Source organism: Arachis hypogaea, chromosome 19 (assembly GCF_003086295.3).
Source record: "Arachis hypogaea cultivar Tifrunner chromosome 19, arahy.Tifrunner.gnm2.J5K5, whole genome shotgun sequence".
Taxonomy (NCBI): Eukaryota; Viridiplantae; Streptophyta; class Magnoliopsida; order Fabales; family Fabaceae; genus Arachis; species Arachis hypogaea.
The window spans coordinates 69,129,346-69,148,597 of record NC_092054.1 but is presented as its reverse complement, the minus strand read 5'-3'; the positions used below and the strand labels follow the sequence as shown (position 1 = coordinate 69,148,597).

The following is a 19,252-nucleotide window of genomic DNA, read 5'->3' as shown; positions in this document are numbered from 1 at the left end:
CAAACCATAAACGATAAACCCTAAACCCTAAATCCTAAACCTTAAACCACAAACCCTAATGCTAAGTCCTAAATTATAAACCCTAAACACTAAACCATAAACCCTCAACTCCAAACCATAAACCCTAAACCCTACACCCTAAACCATAAATCATAAACCATAGATCCTAAACCCTAAACCATGAACCCTCAACCCTAAACCATCAACCCTAAACCCTAAACCCTAAACCACAAATCCTAAAGACAAAACACTAAACCATAAACAATAAAGCCTAAAGCCTAAACCCTAAATCCTAAAGCCTAAACCCCAAACTTTAAAGCCTGAAGCCTAAACCATAAACCATAAACCATAAACACTAACCACTAAATCCTAAACCATAAACCATAAACATTAAACCCTAAATCCTAAACCCCTAAACCCTAAACCATAAACCCTAAAGCCAAATGCCTAAACCCTAAACCCCAAACCCAAAAGCCTAAACCCTAAACCATAAACCATAATCACTAAAAACCAAATACTATAGCCTAAACCATAAACCCTAAACTGTAAACCCTCAACCCCAAACTATAAACCATAAACCATAAACCCTAAACCCTAAATCCTAAACCCTAAACCACAAACACTAAAGCCTAAACCCTAAACGATAAATCTTAAACCCTAAACACAAAGGCCTAAACACTAAACCATAAATCCCAAACCATAAACCCTAAACCTTAAACCCTAAACCACAAACCCTAAAGCCTAAACCCTAAACGCTAAAACACTAAAACCTAAACCATAAAGCCTAAACACTAAACCATAAACCACCAACCCCAAATCATAAACCCTAAACCCTACTCCCTAAGCATAAACGACAAACCCTAAACCATAAACCCTAAACCCTAAACCATCAAACCATAACCCTAAACCCTAAACCCTAAACACCAAATCCTAAAACCTAAACCACAAACCCCAAACCCTAAGCTATAAACCCTAAAGCATAAACCCCAAACACTAAATCCTAAATCACAACCACAAACCCTAAACCATAAACCTTCAACCCTAAAGTCTAACCCATAAACCCAAAAACCATAAACCGTAAACCATAAACTCCAAACCCTAACCCTAAACACTAAGCCTTAAACCCTAAATCCTAAACCATACACCCTATACCCTAAATCCTTAAACCCTAAAGCCTAAACCATAAACCCTAAACCCTAAACCCTAAACACTAAACAACAAACACTAAAGTCTAAACCCTAAACCCTAAATCATAAAACAAAAACCCTTAACCCCAATGTGTAAACTATAAACCATAAACCCTAAACCCTAAAACCAAAACCCTAAACCACAAACCCTAAAGCCTCAACCCCAAACCCTAAACCCTAAACCATGCATCCTAACCATAAACCACAAATACTAAACCCTAAACCCTAAACCCTAAACCCTAAACCATAAACCTTCAACTCCAAACCATAAACCCTAAACCCTAAACCCTAAACCCTACACCCTGAACGCATAAACCATAAACCCTAAAGCCTAAAGCCTAAACTATAAACCCTCAACCCCAAACCATAAACCCTAAACCGTACACCCTAAACTATAAACCACAAACCCTAAAGCCTAAACCCAAAACTATAAACCCTAAACCATAAACCATAAACCCTAAACTTAAAACCATAAACCCTAAACCCTAAACCATATGCCCTAAACCCTAAATCATAAACCATAAACACTAAACCATAAACCCTCAGCCCAAACCCTAAACCTTAAACCCTAAACCCTAGACCCTAAACCATAAACCACAAACCCTAACGCTAAGCCCTAAACTATAAACAAAACCCTAAACCAAAAACCCTCAACCTCAAACTATAAACTATAAACCATAAACCCTACACCCTAAACCATAAACCCTAAACCATAGATCCTAAACCCTAAACCCTAAATCATCAACCCTAAACCCTAAACCCTAAACCATAAACCCTAAACTATAAACCATAAACAATAAAGCCAAAAGCCTAAACCCTAAACCCTAGGGCTTAAACCCCAAACCCTAAAGCATAAAGCCTAAAGCCTAAATCCTAAATAATGAACCCTAAATCCTAAACCCTTAAACCCTAAACTACAAACCCTAAAGCCTAAAGCCTAAAGCCTAAACCCCAAATCATAAAGCCTAAACCCTAAACCATAAACCCTAAACACTAAACAACAAACACTAAATCCTAAACCCTAAAATCTAAACCCTAAACACTAAACCCTTAATCCTCAACCCTAAAGTATAAACCATGAACCATAAACCCTAAACGATAAACCCTAAACCCTAAACCCTAAAGCCTAAACACTAAACCATAAATCACAAACCATAAACCCTAAACCCTAAACCCTAAACCACAAACTCTAAAGCCTAAACCCTAAATGATAAACCCTAAACCCTAAACCCAAAAGCCTAAACACTAAACCATCAACCACCAACCCCAAACCATAAACCCTAAATCATAAGCCCTCAACCCATAACCCTTAACCATAAACCCTAAATCCATAAACCATATACCACAAACCCTAAACCATAGATCTTAAACCATAAACCCTAAATCATCAACCCTAAACCCTAAACCACAAACCCTAAACTCTAAACCATAAACAATAAAGCCAAAAACCTAAACCCAAAATCGTAAAACTTAAAACCCAAACTCAAAACCCTCAACCTCAGACCATAAACCCCATACACTAAACCATAAACTCTAAATCATAGATCCTAAACCCTAAATCAACAACCCTAAATCATAAACCCTAAACCACAAACCCTAAAGACAAAACACTAAACCATAAACAATAAAGCCTAAAGCCTAAACCCTAAAGCCTAAACCCCAAACCCTAAAGCATACAACCTAAACCCTAAACCCTAAACATGAAACCCTAAATCCTAAACCCATAAACCCTAAACCACAAACCCTAAAGCCAAAATCCTAAACTCTAAACCCCAAACCCTAAAGCCTAAACCCTACACGATAAACCCTAAACACTAAACAACAAACACTAAAGCCTAAACTATAAAATCTAAACCCTAAACCCAAAACCGTAAACCCTCAACCCCAAACTATAAACCATAAACCAAAAACCCTAAACCCTAAATTAGAAACCCTAATCCACAAACCCTAAAGCCTCAACCCCAAAACATAAACCCTAAACCCTGCACCCTAAACCATAAACCATAAACCTAAACCCTAAACCCTAAACATTAAACCATAAACCATAAATCCTAAACACTAAACCCTAAACCCTAAACCATAAACCCCTAAGCCACAAACCTTAAAGCCTAAAGCCTAAACCATAAACCCTCAACCCTAAACCCTAAACCCTAAACCATGAACCCTACACCCTAAACCATAAACCCTAAACCATAGATCCTAAACCCTAAACCCTAAATCATCAACCTTAAACCCTAAACCCTAAACCACAAACCCTAAAGACTAAACACTAAACCATAAACAATAAAGCCTAAAGCCTAAACCCTAAACTCTAAAGCCTAAACCCCAAACCCTAAAGCCTAAAGCCTAAAGACTAAAGCCTAAACACTAAACCATAAATCCTAAACCCCTAAACCCTAAACCACAAATCCTAAAGCCTAAATCCTAAACCCTAAACCCCAAACCCTAAAGCCCAAACCCTAAACCATAAACCCTAAACACTAAACAACAAACATTAAAGCTTAAACCCTAAAATCTAAATCCTAAAAGCTAAACCATAAACCCTCAACCCCAAACTATAAATGCTAAAGCCTAAATCCTAAATCCTAAACCACAAACCCCAAAGCCTAAACCCTAAACACTAAATGATAAACCCTAAACACTAAACCCTAAACACTAAACCATAAATCCCAAACCATAAACCCTAAACCCTAAACCACAAACCCTAAAGCCTAAACCCTAAACGATAAACCTTAAAGCATAAACACTAAACCATAAACCACCAACCCCAAACTATAAACCCTAAACCCTACTACCTAAGCCATAAACCACAAACCCTACACACTAAACCCTCAACCCACAACCCAAAACCCAAAATCCTAAACCCTAAACCTACGACCCAAAACCCTAAACCCAAAACACCAAATCCTAAAACCTAAACCACAATCCCCAAACCCTAAACAATAAACCTTAATGCCTAAACCCCAAACCCTAAACCCTAAATCACAACCACAAACCCTAAACCATAAACCTTCAACCCTAAAGTCTAACCCCTGAACCCTAAAACCATAAACCATAAACCATAAACTCCAAACCCTAACCCTAAACACTAAACCTTAAACCCTAAACCCTAAACCATACAACTTAAACCCTAAATCCCTAAACACTAAGGCCTAAACACTAAACCCTAAACCCTAAACCCTAAACACTAAACAACAAACACTAAAGCCTAAACCCTAAACGCTAAATCCTAAAACAAAAACCCTCAACCCAAATGTGTAAACCATAAACCATAAACCTTAAACCCTAAATCCGAAACCCTAAACCAAAAACCCTAAAGCCTCAACCCCAAACCATAAACCCTAAACCCTGCACCCTAACCATAAACCACAAACACTAAAGCCTAAAGCCTAAACCCTAAACGCTAAACCATAAACCTTCAACCCCAAACCATAAATCCTAAACCATAAACCCTACACCCTAAACCCATAAACTATAAACCCTAAAGCCTAAAGCCTAAACCATATTCCCTCAATCCCAAACCATAAACCCTAAACCCTACACCCTAAACCAAAAACCACAAACCCTAAAGCCTAAACCCTAAACTATAAACCCTAAACCCTAAGCCATAAATCCTAAACCTGAAACCAAAAACTCTAAACCCTAAACCCTATACCCTAAACCCTAAACCATAAACCCTAAACACTAAACCATAAACCCTCAACCCAAACCATAAACCTTAAAATCTAAACCCTACACCCTAAACCATAAACCACAAACCCTAAACTATAAACTAAACCCTAAACCATAAACCATCAACCCTAAACTATAAACTATAAACCCTAAACCCTACACCCTAAACCATAAATCCTAAACCATAGATCTTAAACCCTAAACCCTAAACCCTAAATCAACAACCCTAAACCCTAAACCACAAATCCTAAAGTCTAAACCATAAACAATAAAGCCAAAAGCCTAAACCCTAAACCATAAAGCTTAAACCCCAAACCCCAAACCCTAAAGCCTAAAGCCTAAAGCCTAAACCCTAAACACTAAACCCTAAATCCTAAACCCCAAACCCTAAAGCACAAACCCTAAAGTCTATAGCCTAAACCCTAAACCCCAAACCTTAAAGCCTAAACCCTAAACCATAAACCATAAACACTAAACAACAAACACTAAATCCTAAACCCTAAAATTTAAACCCTAAACCCTAAACCCAAAACCCTCAACCCAAAACTATAAACCATGAACCATAAACCCTAAACCTAAAATGATAAACCATAAACCCTAAACCATAAATCCCAAACCATAAACCTTAAACCCTAAACCCTAAACCACAAACCCTAAAGCCTAAACCCTAGTTGAAGGACCAACTCTCCTCTGTCAACATCAATCACAGCTTTTGCTGTGGCTAGAAAGGGTCTGCCAAGGATGATGGATTCATCCTCATCCTTCCCCGTGTCTAGGATTATGAAATCAGTAGGAATGTAAAGGCCTTCAACCTTTGATAGCATGTCCTCTACTAGTCCATAAGCCTTTTTCATTGATTTTTTTACCATCTCTAGTGAGATTCTTGCAGCTTGTACCTCAAAGATTCCCAGTTTCTCCATTACAGACAGTGGCATGAGGTTTATCCCTGACCCCAGGTCACACTGAGCCTTCTCAAAGGTCATGGTGCCTATGGTACAAGGTATGAAGAATTTTCCAGGATTCGGTTTCTTCTGAGGTAATGTCTGCCTCATTAATGCATTCAGTTCATTGGTGAACAAGGGGGGGTTCATCCTCCCAAGTCTCATTACCAAATAACTTGGCATTCAGCTTCATGATTGCTCCTAGATATTTAGCAACTTGCTCTTCAGTGATGTCTTCATCCTCTTCAGAGGAAGAATATTCACCAGAGCTCATGAATGGTAGAAGGAAGTTCAATGGAATCTCTATGGTCTCTGTATGAGCCTTAGATTCCTTTGGTTCCTCAAAGGGAAACTCCTTTCTGTCCAGAGGACGTCCCATGAGGCTTTTCTCATTGGGACTCACGTCCTCCTCACTCTCTCCAGGTTCAGCCATGTTGATCATGATTATGGCCTTGCACTCTCTCTTAGGATTTTCTTCTGTATTGCTTAGGAGAGTACTGAGAGGAGTTTTAGTAATCTTCTTACTCAGCTGACCCACCTGTGCCTCCAAATTTCTAATGGAGGACCTTGTTTCATTCATGAAACTTAGTGTGGTCTTGGATAGATCAGAGACTATGGTTGCCAGGCCAGAATGGTTCTGTTCAGAATTCTCTATCTGTTGCTGAGAGGATGATGGAAAAGGATTGCTATTGCTAAACCTATTTCTTCCACCATTATTGTTGAAGCCTTGTTGAGACTTCTGTTGGTCCTTCCATGAGAAATTTGGATGATTTTTCCATGAAGGATTATAGGTGTTTCCATAAGGTTCTCCCATGTAATTCACCTCTGCCATTGCAGAGTTCTCAGAATCATAAGCTTTTCTTTCAGAAGATGCTTCTTTAGTACTGTTGGATGCAGCTTGCAATCCATTCAGACTCTGAGAAATCATATTGCTTGTTGAGTCAATATTTTGTTCTGAGCCAATATGGCATTCAGAGTATCAATTTTAAGAACTCCCTTCTTTTGAGGCATCCCATTGTTCATAGAATTCCTCTCAGAGGTGTACATGAACTGGTTATTTGCAACCATTTCAATGAGTTTCTGAGCTTCTGCAGGTATTTTCAGATGAAGGGATCCTCCTACAGAATGGTCCAATGACATTTTTGACAACTCAGACAAACCATCATAGAATATACATATGATGCTCCATTTTGGAAGCATGTCACTAGGACACCTTTTGATCAATTGCTTATATCTTTCCCAAGCTTCATAGAGGGACTCACCTTCCTTCTGTCTGAAGGTTTGGATTTCCACTCTAAGCTTGCTCATCTTTTGAGGTGGAAAGAATTTGGCCAGGAAAGCACCGACCAACTTTTCCCAAGAGTTTAGGCTTTCCTTAGGTTGTGAATCCAACCATGTTCTAGCTCTGTCTCTTACAGCAAAAGCGTAAAGCATAAGCCTGTAGACCTCGAGATCAACTCTATTGGTCTTGACAGTGTCACAGATTTGCAAGAATTCAGCTAAGAACCGATGAAGATTTTCCAATAGAAGTCCATGAAACTTGCAATTGTGCTGCATCAGAGAATTCTTGGGCAAAGTATGGACTATGATATATTGCTGGATGTATACTTTCCAACGCGATTGAGAGTGCGCCAAATGGATTTCTGTAGCTCCAGAAAATCCACTTCGAGTGCAGGGAGGTCAGAATCCAACAGCATCTACAGTCCTTTTTCGGCCTCTGAATCAGATTTTTGCTTAAGTCCCTTATTTTCAGCTAGAAAATACATGAAATCACAGAAAAACACACAAACTCATAGTAAAGTGCAGAAATGTGAATTTTGCATAAAAACTAAAAAAAACATAGTAAAAACTAACTAAATTATACTAAAAAATACCTAAAAACAATGCCAAAAAGCGTATAAATTATCCACTCATCACGTGCGTGTAAATTGGAGTTCGCATGGCGATGCGTGCGCGTGCTTGACGTGTACGCGTGACACGAGAAGCTGACCAGCGACGTGTACGCGTGACTGACGCAGAAATCGCAGAAAACGCTTGGGGCGATTTTGGGCCGAGTTTGGACCCAGTTTTTGGCCCAGAAACACAGACTAGAGCCAGGGGACAAGCAGAGACTCAACACACATTCTCATTAGCATAGTTTTTAGTTTTAAATTAGAATATTAGAGAGAAATCACTACTTCCTCTAGGTTTTCTTCACATTCATAGATTTCTAGTTTTTATGCTTTTGATGCTTTTGCTTTGGATATTGAGAAGAGATACTACCTCTATTGAAGTCGCTATTATTCTTGTTTGCTTTCTTAGCCCATTAACCCTGTTCAGATAAGGATGTTGCATTTTGGGATTTATTAATGCAAAGAATTACTTTTACCTTTAATTAATTTTTAGTTCCTGTTTTATTTAATTTATCATGTCTTCTTCTTATATGTTTTTGAACGTTGTATTCATGTCAATGCGTAGACTCCCAACTTGACTTGGGGTATGATTAAAAAGAGACCCTTGAGTTGGAATACTCAAGTGATTAGTTCAATTGGAAGTTGTTGGCTAACTATCTATTTACTAACGCTAATGCTTCCTTAAGGAGAGGATTAGGACTTGCGAATAAGAGTTAGCTTAATCCCTTGACTTTCCTTTATTTAGTAAGGGTTAACTAAGTGAAAATAACAACCTCTTGATACTACACTTGGGAAAATCCAACAAGGATAGAACTTCCAATTAATCTTTCCCCAGGTCAAGGCTTTTTATTCAGAATACATAAATCTCTTTTAATTTACATTGCTTTAATTCACAACCCTTTATTTTTCTGTTCTCCAACTCTCAAAATTTCTCGAAAAATTCCTGGCTGATAAAATAGCACCCTTTTGTCAACTTATTGGGAGACGACCTATGATTCATACTCCCAGTATTTTTATTCTAAATTTGTGACAACCCTTTTAAATTGATAAGAGGATTTTGTTGGTTAAGAACTGTACTTGCAATGCTGTTCTTATTATAAATTCTTAATTGGCTAATTTCCACCGCATCAATTTTTGGCGCCGTTGCCGGGGTGTTGCAATAGTGTGCTAAATTATTGGTTGGTGTACATATTTTTAATTTTTGCAAATTTTATTTTATTTTATTACCATGAGCTATATGTTTCTTTCGTTGAATGACGCGTTCACTGCCTGACACGAGCTTAGCTGCGTTTGATCCTGAAATTGAAAGAACTATTTCACGTATTAGGCGAGGTCGGCGTCGGTTAGCCTTTAAGGGTGGTGAAGTGGTTACTACCAATTCACCAGTCTCTTTTGAAGGCAAATCTGAAGCGCCATCTAAGGAAGAAACAAGCTCCACTACTACTGATTCTGTTGATTCACGTGCAGGTAATATGGCGGAGCCCAGAAGGATTACTCTCCTGGAAGAAGGAGCTCCAGACTTTACACTGCAACCATATCTAGTGCGTCACCCAAATTTGGCTGCAGAATTTGAACTGAAGACTGTGCTAATCAACCTAATAACAAAGTTTCATGGCTTACCTGCTCAGGAGCCTATCAAGCACCTCAGGGATTCTCAGACATCCTGCTCTACTGCTAGGCATCACGGTGTAGATGAAACTACTATTTTGCTGTCTGCCTTCCCATTTTCTCTTGAGGGAAAGGCAAGTCTACACTCAACCTGAAGTAGTCGTTACCAACTGAGATCTACTCAGAAGGGAGTTCCTGGAAAAATACTTTCCAGCTGAAGTTACAGATAGACTGAGGAAGGAGATTTCCTGCATTATCCAAGGCGAGTCAGAGACCCTTTACGAATATTGGAAGCACTTCAGAAATCTCCTAGACTCATGCCCCACCACAAAATTGACCAGATGGTGTTGATCAGCTACTTCACACAAGGCTTGAAGCCTCAGGATAAGACTACATTAGATGCTGCAAGTAGTGGCTCTCTGAAGAAGTACAAGACGTCGACAGAAGCGTGGTCAACTGATCACCGATCTAGCTGAATCTACCCAAAATGTCAGGCACAGGAACAACCATTCCAAGGCTGTTGTGGAGGTTTCCTCTAGTAGTGAGACTGCTGCTCTCACTCAGACTCTGGGAGAGATGACCAACATACTGAAGCAGCTACAGCTGAATCAACAACAACCTCAGCCTCCCCCATCAAAACACAGTCAACAGTTGGTTCCTCAAAGAGTATGCAGAATATGTGCCAATTATACTCATTACACTGATGAGTGTCCGCAGCTCCAACAAGAAGACAACACCTTGGCAACTACTCATAACTTCTATGACTGCCCGAATCAAAGATACTATCAACAAGGCGACAATTATAACCAAGGTGGGAACCATAACCAAGGTTGGCAAGACAACTCTAACCAGGGGTGGAGGGATAACTCCAACCAAGGATGGAGGGACAACTATAACAGAGGAGGCAGAGACAACCAGGGAAATTAGAGGTGGAATAATAATAATAACAATCAGCAAAACTGGTATCAGCAGCATCCTCCCTATCAACAGCAGAACCAAAACCAGCCTTACAGAGCACCTCACTAAAGGCAGTCTCAAGTGCCTCAAAAGAACCAACAGCAGGCCCTTCAAATCACTTACCCCCCTTCTTCTTCTAATGATGAGATGCTTCGCACTATGACGCAGGACACCAAGACATTCAGAATATACTTAACTCTACCATGAATGGTCTGAATGCTACTTTACAAGCTCTCGTCTCCCGGATGGATTCACTAATTGCCTCCAACAATCAACCTTCAAGCTCCGGTACCATTCCTTTTCAGCCTTTACCCAACCCCAAAGGCGGCGTCAATGCCATCACTTTGAGGTCCGGAACCACAGTACAAGAGAGGAATCATGAGGAACCAAGCTCAAAGGAGAACATTCAAGTTAAAGATGTTGTTGAGGTAGAAGATGCTAAAGAGGAGGATGAAGTACAAGACATGGTTGAAGAAGAAGCAGCTCAACCAGAAAATAGCGCACCAATGGAAGCTGAAGCTACAAGAGATGCCATCCCTATCCCCTTCCCACACCTTGCTAGGAAGTCCAGAAAGCAGATGGAACTCGACCCCAAGATGGTAGAAATCTTCAAAAAGGTTGTGGTAACCTTTTCCCCTTTTTGATGCCATTAGCTAGGTATCTAAATATGCGAAGTTTCTAAAGGATTTATGCATGCATAAAGATAGAATTCAGGATTTAGAAACCATTCCCATAAGTAGCTCAATATCTACTTTAATGGGTACTATACCAGAAAAATGTGGGGATCCAGGGCCATGTATGGTTACGTGTACCATTGGGGTGTAACATTTTCTGACTGCATGTGTGATTTAGGAGCGTGTGTGAGTATTATGTCCTTGTCTGTATATGATGCTTTGAGGCTCCCTCTCTTCAAAAACGTCGGCAACTTGTTTTGTTTTGGCAGATAAAAGCATAATCACAGTGGTTGGAATTACTGAAGACGTGCTGGTGAGCATTAAGGGGCTCACATTTCCTATTGACTTCTATATTTTGGAAATGCCCCCTAATGAGTCAGGAAGACCATCATCCATCCTGCTCGGAAGGCCATTCCTGAAGACTTCAAAGTTCAAATTAGATACCTTCTCAGGAACTTACTCTTTTGAGATAGATGGTAGAGTAGTGAGCTTCAACCTGGATAAAGCTATGAAGCACCCTCCGGAAGATCATTCCATTTTTTAGTGCGACATCATTGTTGAGACTGTAGCTGCAGTTCACCAAGAAGAAGTAGAAGAGATGCACATGGAGCAAGATACAAGTGTGGGAAAACCCTCTGAACATAATGCGGACACTTTGCCATCATCACTAGCTCCAGATGATCAAGTGCCCAGTCATGAGCAAACAATGGAGTTAAAGCCCCTTCCACCCCATCTCAAGTATGCTTACCTTGAGGACAACCAGAAGCTCCCAGTTATCATTGCAAGGGAACTCACTTCCCAGCAGGTGGAACAGTTGCTTAGTGTGCTGAGAAGACACAAGAAAGTAATTGGGTGGAGCTTGGCGGATATAGTAGGCATCAGCCCTAAAGTTTGTGAGCACATGATATTTTTAGAAGAGGGAGCAAGACCTGTCCATCAACCTCAATGGAGATTGAACCCCACTATCTTAGAAGTTGTCAAGAAAGAAGTGACCAGGCTACTTGAAGCTGATATTATCTACCCCATCTCAGATAGTGAATGGGTCAGCCCAGTACAAGTGGTGCCCAAGAAGTCTGGAGTCACAACAGTGAAGAATGAGCATGGAGAGCTCATAGCAACTACAGTGCAGAATTCATGGAGAGTTTGCATTGATTACAGGTGCCTCAACCAAGCTACTAGCAAGGATCATTACCCCTTGCCATTTATTGATCAGGTGCTTGATCGCCTATCATGTAAATCACATTACTTCTCTTTAGATGGTTATACATGCTATTTTCAATTTCATATAGCTCCTGAAGATCAGGAGAAGACTACTTTTACATGTCCCTTTGAAATGTATGCATACAAAAGGATGCCTTTTGGCTTGTGTAATGCACCGGCTACTTTCCAAAGGTGCATGATGAGCATTTTCTCTGATCTTATTGAGAGCTGTATGGAAGTTTTCATGGATGATTTTAGCGTATATGGTGATTCATTTAACCTTTGCTTGGATAGTTTAGCCAGAGTATTAGACAGGTGTGTTTGTTCAAACCTTGTATTAAATTTTGAAAAATGCCATTTTCTGTTAAAACAAGGTATTGTTCTAGGACACGTTGTTTCTAATATTGGTATTTCTATAGATCCAGCAAAGGTAGATGTAATTTCTAGTTTGCCTTATCCCTCCTCCGTGAGGGAAGTCCGTTCGTTCCTTGGCCATGCAGGTTTTTACCGGAGATTTATCAAGGACTTCAGTAAGGTAGCATTGCCTTTATCCAGACTGCTGCAGAAAGATGTTGAGTTCGAGCTGAGTGAGGACTGCATGAATGCATTTGATAAGCTGAAGATCGCCTTAACTTAAGCCCCGATTGTGAGAGGACCAGACTGGAGCCAGCCTTTTGAGATTATGTGTGATGCCTCCAACCATGTTGTAGGAGCGGCGCTAGCTCAGCGTGAAGGTAAGGATCCTTTCGTAATTGCTTATGCTTCTAAGACCTTAGACGCTGCTCAGTCTAATTACACTACCACTGAAAAAAAGCTTCTGGCTATTGTTTTTGCTCTGGATAAATTCCGAGCCTATTTACTTGGTACTAAGGTAGTAGTGTACTCAGACCATGCAGCTCTAAAATATTTATTAGCTAAAAAAGAGTCCAAACTAAGGCTAATATGTTGGATATTATTGCTGCAAGAATTTGATTTAGAGATTAGGGATATGAGTGGTTTCCAGAATTTAGTGGCAGACCACTTGAGTCGCCTTGAGCACATTAAGGATGACTCCACTCCTATCAATGATGCTTTTCCATTAGATAGCTTACACGCAATATCTGAAGTAGTTCTTTGGTATGCACCTATAGCAAATTATTTAGTCAGTCATACCTTCCCTCCCAATTTTACTAAGCATCAAAAGGACAAGCTCAAAAGCGAGTCCAAATATTATATATGGGATGACCCATATTTATGGAGGTATGGTGCTGACTAGATAATTAGAAGGTGTGTATCTCAATCAGAATTCCAGTCCATTTTAGAAGCCTGCCACTCTTCTGAGAGTGGAGGACATTTTGGCCCTCAAAGAACGGCTAGAAAAATTTTAGACTGTGGATTCTGGTGGCCTACTCTTTTTAAGGATGCTACTATCTTTCGTAAATCTTGTTCCCCATGCCAAAGGTTTGGTAATATATCCAAGAGGGATGAGATGCCCCAACAGCTTATGCTATTCTGTGAAATTTTTTATGTTTGGGGCATTGACTTCATGGGTCCATTCCCAAACTCTAGTGGTTTCTTATATATATTGTTAGCTGTAGATTATGTTTCTAAATGGGTGGAAGCAATTCCTACTTGCACCGATGATGCTAACACTACTGTCTCCTTTGTTAGAAACCATATTATCTGTCGCTTTGGATCACCACGAGCAATTGTGAGTGATTAAGGCACTCACTTTTGTAATAGGAGATTAGCAGGACTACTGAAGAAGCATGGGATTGTCCACAATATAGCAAAAGCTTACCATCCCCAGACTAATGGAAAAGCAGAGGTATCTAACAGAGAGATAAAGCACATTCTGAAGAAGATAATCAATCCTCATAGGAAGTACTAGAGCACCAGACTTGTTGATGCGCTCTGGGCTTATCGTACAGCGTACAAGACATCCATTGGGATGAGCCCGTTCCGCTTATTGTACAGAAAAGCTTGTCACCTCCCCCGTGGAAGTGGAACACAAGGCTTTCTGGGCTGTAAGAGAATGCAACATGGGATTTGAGAAGGCTGGTGCTGAAAGGAAGCTGCAACTGGCAGAACTAGAGACCCTTCGACTCGAAGCATATGACAAATCCAGACTATATAAAGAGAAGGCGAAGGCTGTGCATGACAAGCATATCAAGAGAAGAGAGTTCAGACCTGGGGAGCTAGTTCTCCTTTACAACTCAAGGCTGAGACTCATGCCAGGAAAGCTGAGATCCAAATGGGAAGGCCCCTACAGAGTAGAGACGGCAAAGCCATACAGAGTCTTCTACCTGAGTCATCCTTCGAGTTCCAAATTTATCAAGGTCAATGGACATCGCTTAAACCTATATCATGGTGAGAAGATGAAGGAAAATAAAGAGCTAGAGGTCTTCCTCTTGGAGGATCCACCAACAGAAGCAGATTGAGCTTGTAGACCGTCCAACTTAAGGACGTAAAAGTAAATTGCTCGGTGGGAGACAACCCACCATGGTATGATCGTTCCTTTTCATTCCCAGTTTTATTTTCTTTTGTTTTCCATGGTGTTCATTCATGATTTCTGAATATTCATCTGCATGCTGCATTTTGCATTTTGCATAAAAAATAAAAAAAAAGAGCACACGACATGCAAGCATTGATGACGCGTACGCGTCATATGTGCGTGCATGAAAAATAAAATTGAACAGAGAGTTGGGGAGGAGTGGTGCTGGTGGCGTCCCTAGCGCACAAGCAAGTCCACGCGTACGCGTCTATCACGCGTACGCGTCGCTTGCGTTTTCACCAGTCCATGCGTACGCGTCCCTCACGCGTACGGGTGACCCTGCAAATCGGCGTAAATAGGGTGTATGGCCAGAGAGTTATGATGGTGTGGGGTTGGAATTGTGCTAGCAACACAAGCCCCATCACGCGTACGCGTCCTTGACGCGTGTGCGTCATTTTCCCAATAGGGCCATCCACGCGTGAGCGTACCTGATGCGCACTCATCGTATGCCATTTTTGCCCCACGCCCAGAGCGAACAGAGAGTTGTGCGTACGCGTCCTTCACACAATTCACAAAATCCAAGGCACGCGTACGCGTGCCTGACGCTTATGCATCGCTTGGAAATCGCGCAACCCACGCGTACGCGGTATGCACGCCTACGCATCGCATACGACGCACAATTAAACCACCTCAGTGCCTGATTTCAAATCATCCACCCCCTAATCCTAATTCTTTTCAATTCTAATTATTTCTTCTTTCTTCTTTCTTTCTTCTTCCCTATTCTTCCTTCATATCTATTACTTTCTTCTTTTCTTCTTCATCTTCTTCATCAGGTTTCTCTTCCCCCTCCCATCTACTCTTTCATTATTGCATTTATTTATGTTTCTTCCTCTCTATTTTTCTTTTAGCATAATTACTTATAGTTTCTTCTTCTTTTCTTTTTCTTGCATTCTTATGTTGGTATTGGAATTTTATTTGGGTATTACGTTACTATACTAAAGCTTGTAGATATTATGAGGAGTGATTTGACAATTGATATTTTAATTTGGCTCTCATATAAATTTGGATTATATTATTTTCATTCCTACTTTAACTTGCTCACCAAGTGTTTGTGAAAAAGCCTATGGCATCTTGAACTCTATTTTGTTTTACTCTGTTACTTGAATACCTCTTTTTCACAACACTTGTACTCCACATGTATTTGGGATTATCCTTCACAATTGTCATTATACACATACTCTCTAATTTGGCACATTTAATTATTGATGCTTGAATTATGACTCTCATGCCCCTTTTTTGCATGCTTTTACCTCTTGCATCTATTGAATTATGAATTGCTTTCTTGCTCTTAATTGAGCACTACAAGAAAAACACCCATTCAGATACACTTGAAAAGTGTAGCCAAAAGTGAAAAAAAATGATGCCTTAGGCTACGGCTACGCTTTTTGGGCTACGGCTACGCTTTTTGGGGTGATTCCTATTTGGCCGTTGCCTATTCTCAAAGGCTACGCTTTTCTGCACCAAAGGCTACGCTTTTGGCGTTTGGGAATAGACTACGCTTTTCAAGTGATGCTGTCCAGGATCAAAGGCTACGCTTTTCAGCTTTCATTTTTTCAGAATAGGCTACGCTTTTCAACGCTACTGCATCACTTGTAAAGCGTAGCCACATTGTATACCATAGCTACTTTTTATAAGCGTAGCTTTAGGTCCCTCTTTTTTTTTTTTGTATACTATAGCTACTGTATATAAGTGTAGCCTTAGGTCCCTCATTGTTTTTTTTTTATTTTCTATATATATATATATATATTCTAATAATTTTTTTTAAAACCTAATATTTAGTAATATGATTATATATATAATCCTATTTTTTTAATTAAATTGGTCAAAAATTATAAAATAAAAATAAATACATAATAATACCATATAATATTCTTTAAATAATAAAAATTATCCTTTAACAAAATATATTTATAATGAACTAAAAATATTGAGATGATCATAAATGAGTATTCATACATCTCACACTAAATTAAATATACCCATATCAAAATATACATTAGACCACTTAGAATTTACTACTAATAAATTATAAAAAACCAAAATATTGTATTCTACATAAGTATCTTCTAATAAAAGTTATTAATCTTCTGATAGAAGAGAAAAAAACAAATTAATGCCAAATAGAGCACCTAACATCTGCGACTGAATTGAACATATATTGAAGCAAATTCTTGGCTTCTCCCATTGAGCGCAACTGATTCCGGCGTCCTCTATTCGTAAAGGCCCGCTCTCGTTTTTTTGCCTCGGAAAGCTGAGAAGTCATTGCCACAAGTTAATTAGATGATATGCTTAACATGCCTTCAAAGAAAAGAGTGCAGGTGTCTCCATATGTCAGCGATCATTAGTGACATAGTAGTAAAGTTAACTTACCAACTTGACACATAGTGATATCTTTCAAGAACTAAATTGAAAGTATTGAATCTTTAATCAGTTTAATGAACCATATCGACTTATGTGTGATTTTTGATAATCCAATTTTAATATTATCTCGTGAATCAAGTCACGTGAGACCAAATAGGTTAATTGACACTACTTACCAATACCTTCAATGATAGTTTTTCATCACTTAGAATAGGCAATTTGCTTCCGAAAACTAGCTTTGATACATCAGGTGCTTTTGATGACCTGCATTATTATCCAACAACTCATATATTTTGTCACTTTCTCCTAATAAAGGAAGAAACAAATATGAATGATGATGATTCATTAGTTAATAGTACCTAGTTTCATCAACACAGAAGGAAGTAGAAGTAGAAGTAGTAATAGTTGTAGTAGTTGAGGTTCCATTTCCATAATTTGAAAGACAGAAATAAATTGGTGTTAGTTCAGAAAGTTGGTCATTTGCAATAGCCAAAATGCCAAATGGTCCAAAAAATATGTCCAACTGAACAACAAAAAATAAATAAATAAATAAAAATCAGGAAAATGTAAAGTAAAACCATGATTACTGTGAGATACAAGTTGTAACAATGCAACCAATAACTATGGAAAAATCCTGTGTTGCAGCGCCAATGTGTAATGGCACTACTGTGCCAGGTTTAACCAATAATTCCTTAAATTCATCACTGCTAAGTCTCAAGCTCTCTATTTCTTCCACTGGCCATTGAAGCAAATTAGTTCCAGTCTTCTTGTCATACAATACTGTTCACGAAATAATCTGATTCCAGCAGCCAAAACACAAACATTTGTGGATTAGAGATTCTTACTAATTAATGTAATTTACCCATCAATATATAAGATCAAATTACAATGTGTCAAACTTTTAAAGTTGACTCTTTGTGCTACTAAAGTACTTGTTTTCTATTTTCTTTCTTTTCCTTTTGAATTCAGGCATTATCATATTGAAATTGGTACAGTAGGCCAGTAGCACATGTTTGAAAGTGCCATTTGAAACTTGAAGTAGATTCACAAAAACCAGGACTAAAAATTATTAGATAAACATTACCAATCAAGAACACATAACACAACATAAGGAACCAAAAAAAGATAAACATTACCAGACACTTAACATCGATAAAACGACATAAGATCTTTGACGGAAGATCGTATTTGAGAGAGAGAGAGAGAGAGAGAGACTACCTGGCACCAGGGAAAAGAGGACGAAGAGAGAACAGTTTAGCCATTATAGCACCCATTGCCCACATGTCTAAATGAGTGACAGAAAATTCAGTAAATAAAATGGTACTTATCATTACTCCAAACAGTATTAATTTGATCATTATCGCTGTTTAAAGCATATACTTACCAACTTTGGAGCTATACAGATAAGATTGAAGTAGCACTTCAGGAGCACGATACCTAACAGAAGCCAGCGTACAACTTATAAACTGCACAATACACAACTGAACAAATTACATACAAAAGTTGAAAGCACTTACCACCGTGTGGAGACATACTCAGTGTAGGGTGGTTGTGAACTGATCTCACGTGCTAGGCCAAAATCAGAATAGACCATAGTATAAATCTCCATTTGCTGCACAATAACAACTTCATTAAAATGTCAACCTAAATGATTCATAATTGATAGACAAAGCTAGGTAATTCTTGAGAAGTTTGAAAAAAAAAAAAGCTAACATACTCAAAAAGCATGTTCTCTATTTTATCATATAGCACATTTAACAAAGGATTCGGATGCAATGATAAACGTACCAGGCTTCAGATAACGGTGGAAGTATCCCACTGGTGCATATAAGCAAGACCTTGGAAAACTTGAAAACACCAATTCCTAACTTCACCCTCAGAAAACATCTTCTCCCTGTCTTTCATAAGTTGGTACAGGTTGCATTCCAAAATCACCCAAAAAATTGAAACATCAATTACTGGACTTTGCACAAGATGATGCAGACCACATCTAATGAAGAACTGGCCACCCACCATGTACTCAAAAACAAAGTACAGAATGTCACTTTCTTGAATAACTTCCTTTAGCTTCACAATATTTGGGTGGTTCATTTTTCTTAGTGACTGCAAACCAAGAGAAATTGAAGTAAGTTATAAACAGAAAATAAAAAGCCATATAGCGATAATGTTAGTCCTCACAGCAGTGGCCATGGTTGCAGCAAAACAGAATATTCAAATTGGATAGGAA

General features: G+C 39.0%; 1 long non-coding RNA gene and 2 other non-coding genes across 3 annotated transcripts; 1 reads left to right on the top strand and 2 right to left on the bottom strand.

The window, feature by feature from the left end:
* Positions 1–6,994: 6,994 nt before the first annotated feature.
* On the top strand, positions 6,995–7,102 carry LOC112780641 (small nucleolar RNA R71). The gene has a single exon (XR_003191464.1). It is a non-coding gene; the product is annotated as a small nucleolar RNA R71 (small nucleolar RNA).
* Positions 7,103–16,597: 9,495 nt separating this feature from the next.
* On the bottom strand, positions 16,598–17,833 carry LOC112778436 (uncharacterized). Its single transcript, XR_011877380.1, has 2 exons — positions 17,202–17,833; positions 16,598–16,915 (listed from the first exon to the last, which is right to left on the bottom strand). It is a non-coding gene; the product is annotated as an uncharacterized protein (transcript).
* Positions 17,834–18,243: 410 nt separating this feature from the next.
* On the bottom strand, positions 18,244–18,842 carry LOC112776689 (uncharacterized). Its single transcript, XR_003190128.3, has 4 exons — positions 18,814–18,842; positions 18,543–18,637; positions 18,410–18,462; positions 18,244–18,310 (listed from the first exon to the last, which is right to left on the bottom strand). It is a non-coding gene; the product is annotated as an uncharacterized lncRNA (long non-coding RNA).
* Between the last annotated feature and the right edge of the window lie 410 nt (positions 18,843–19,252).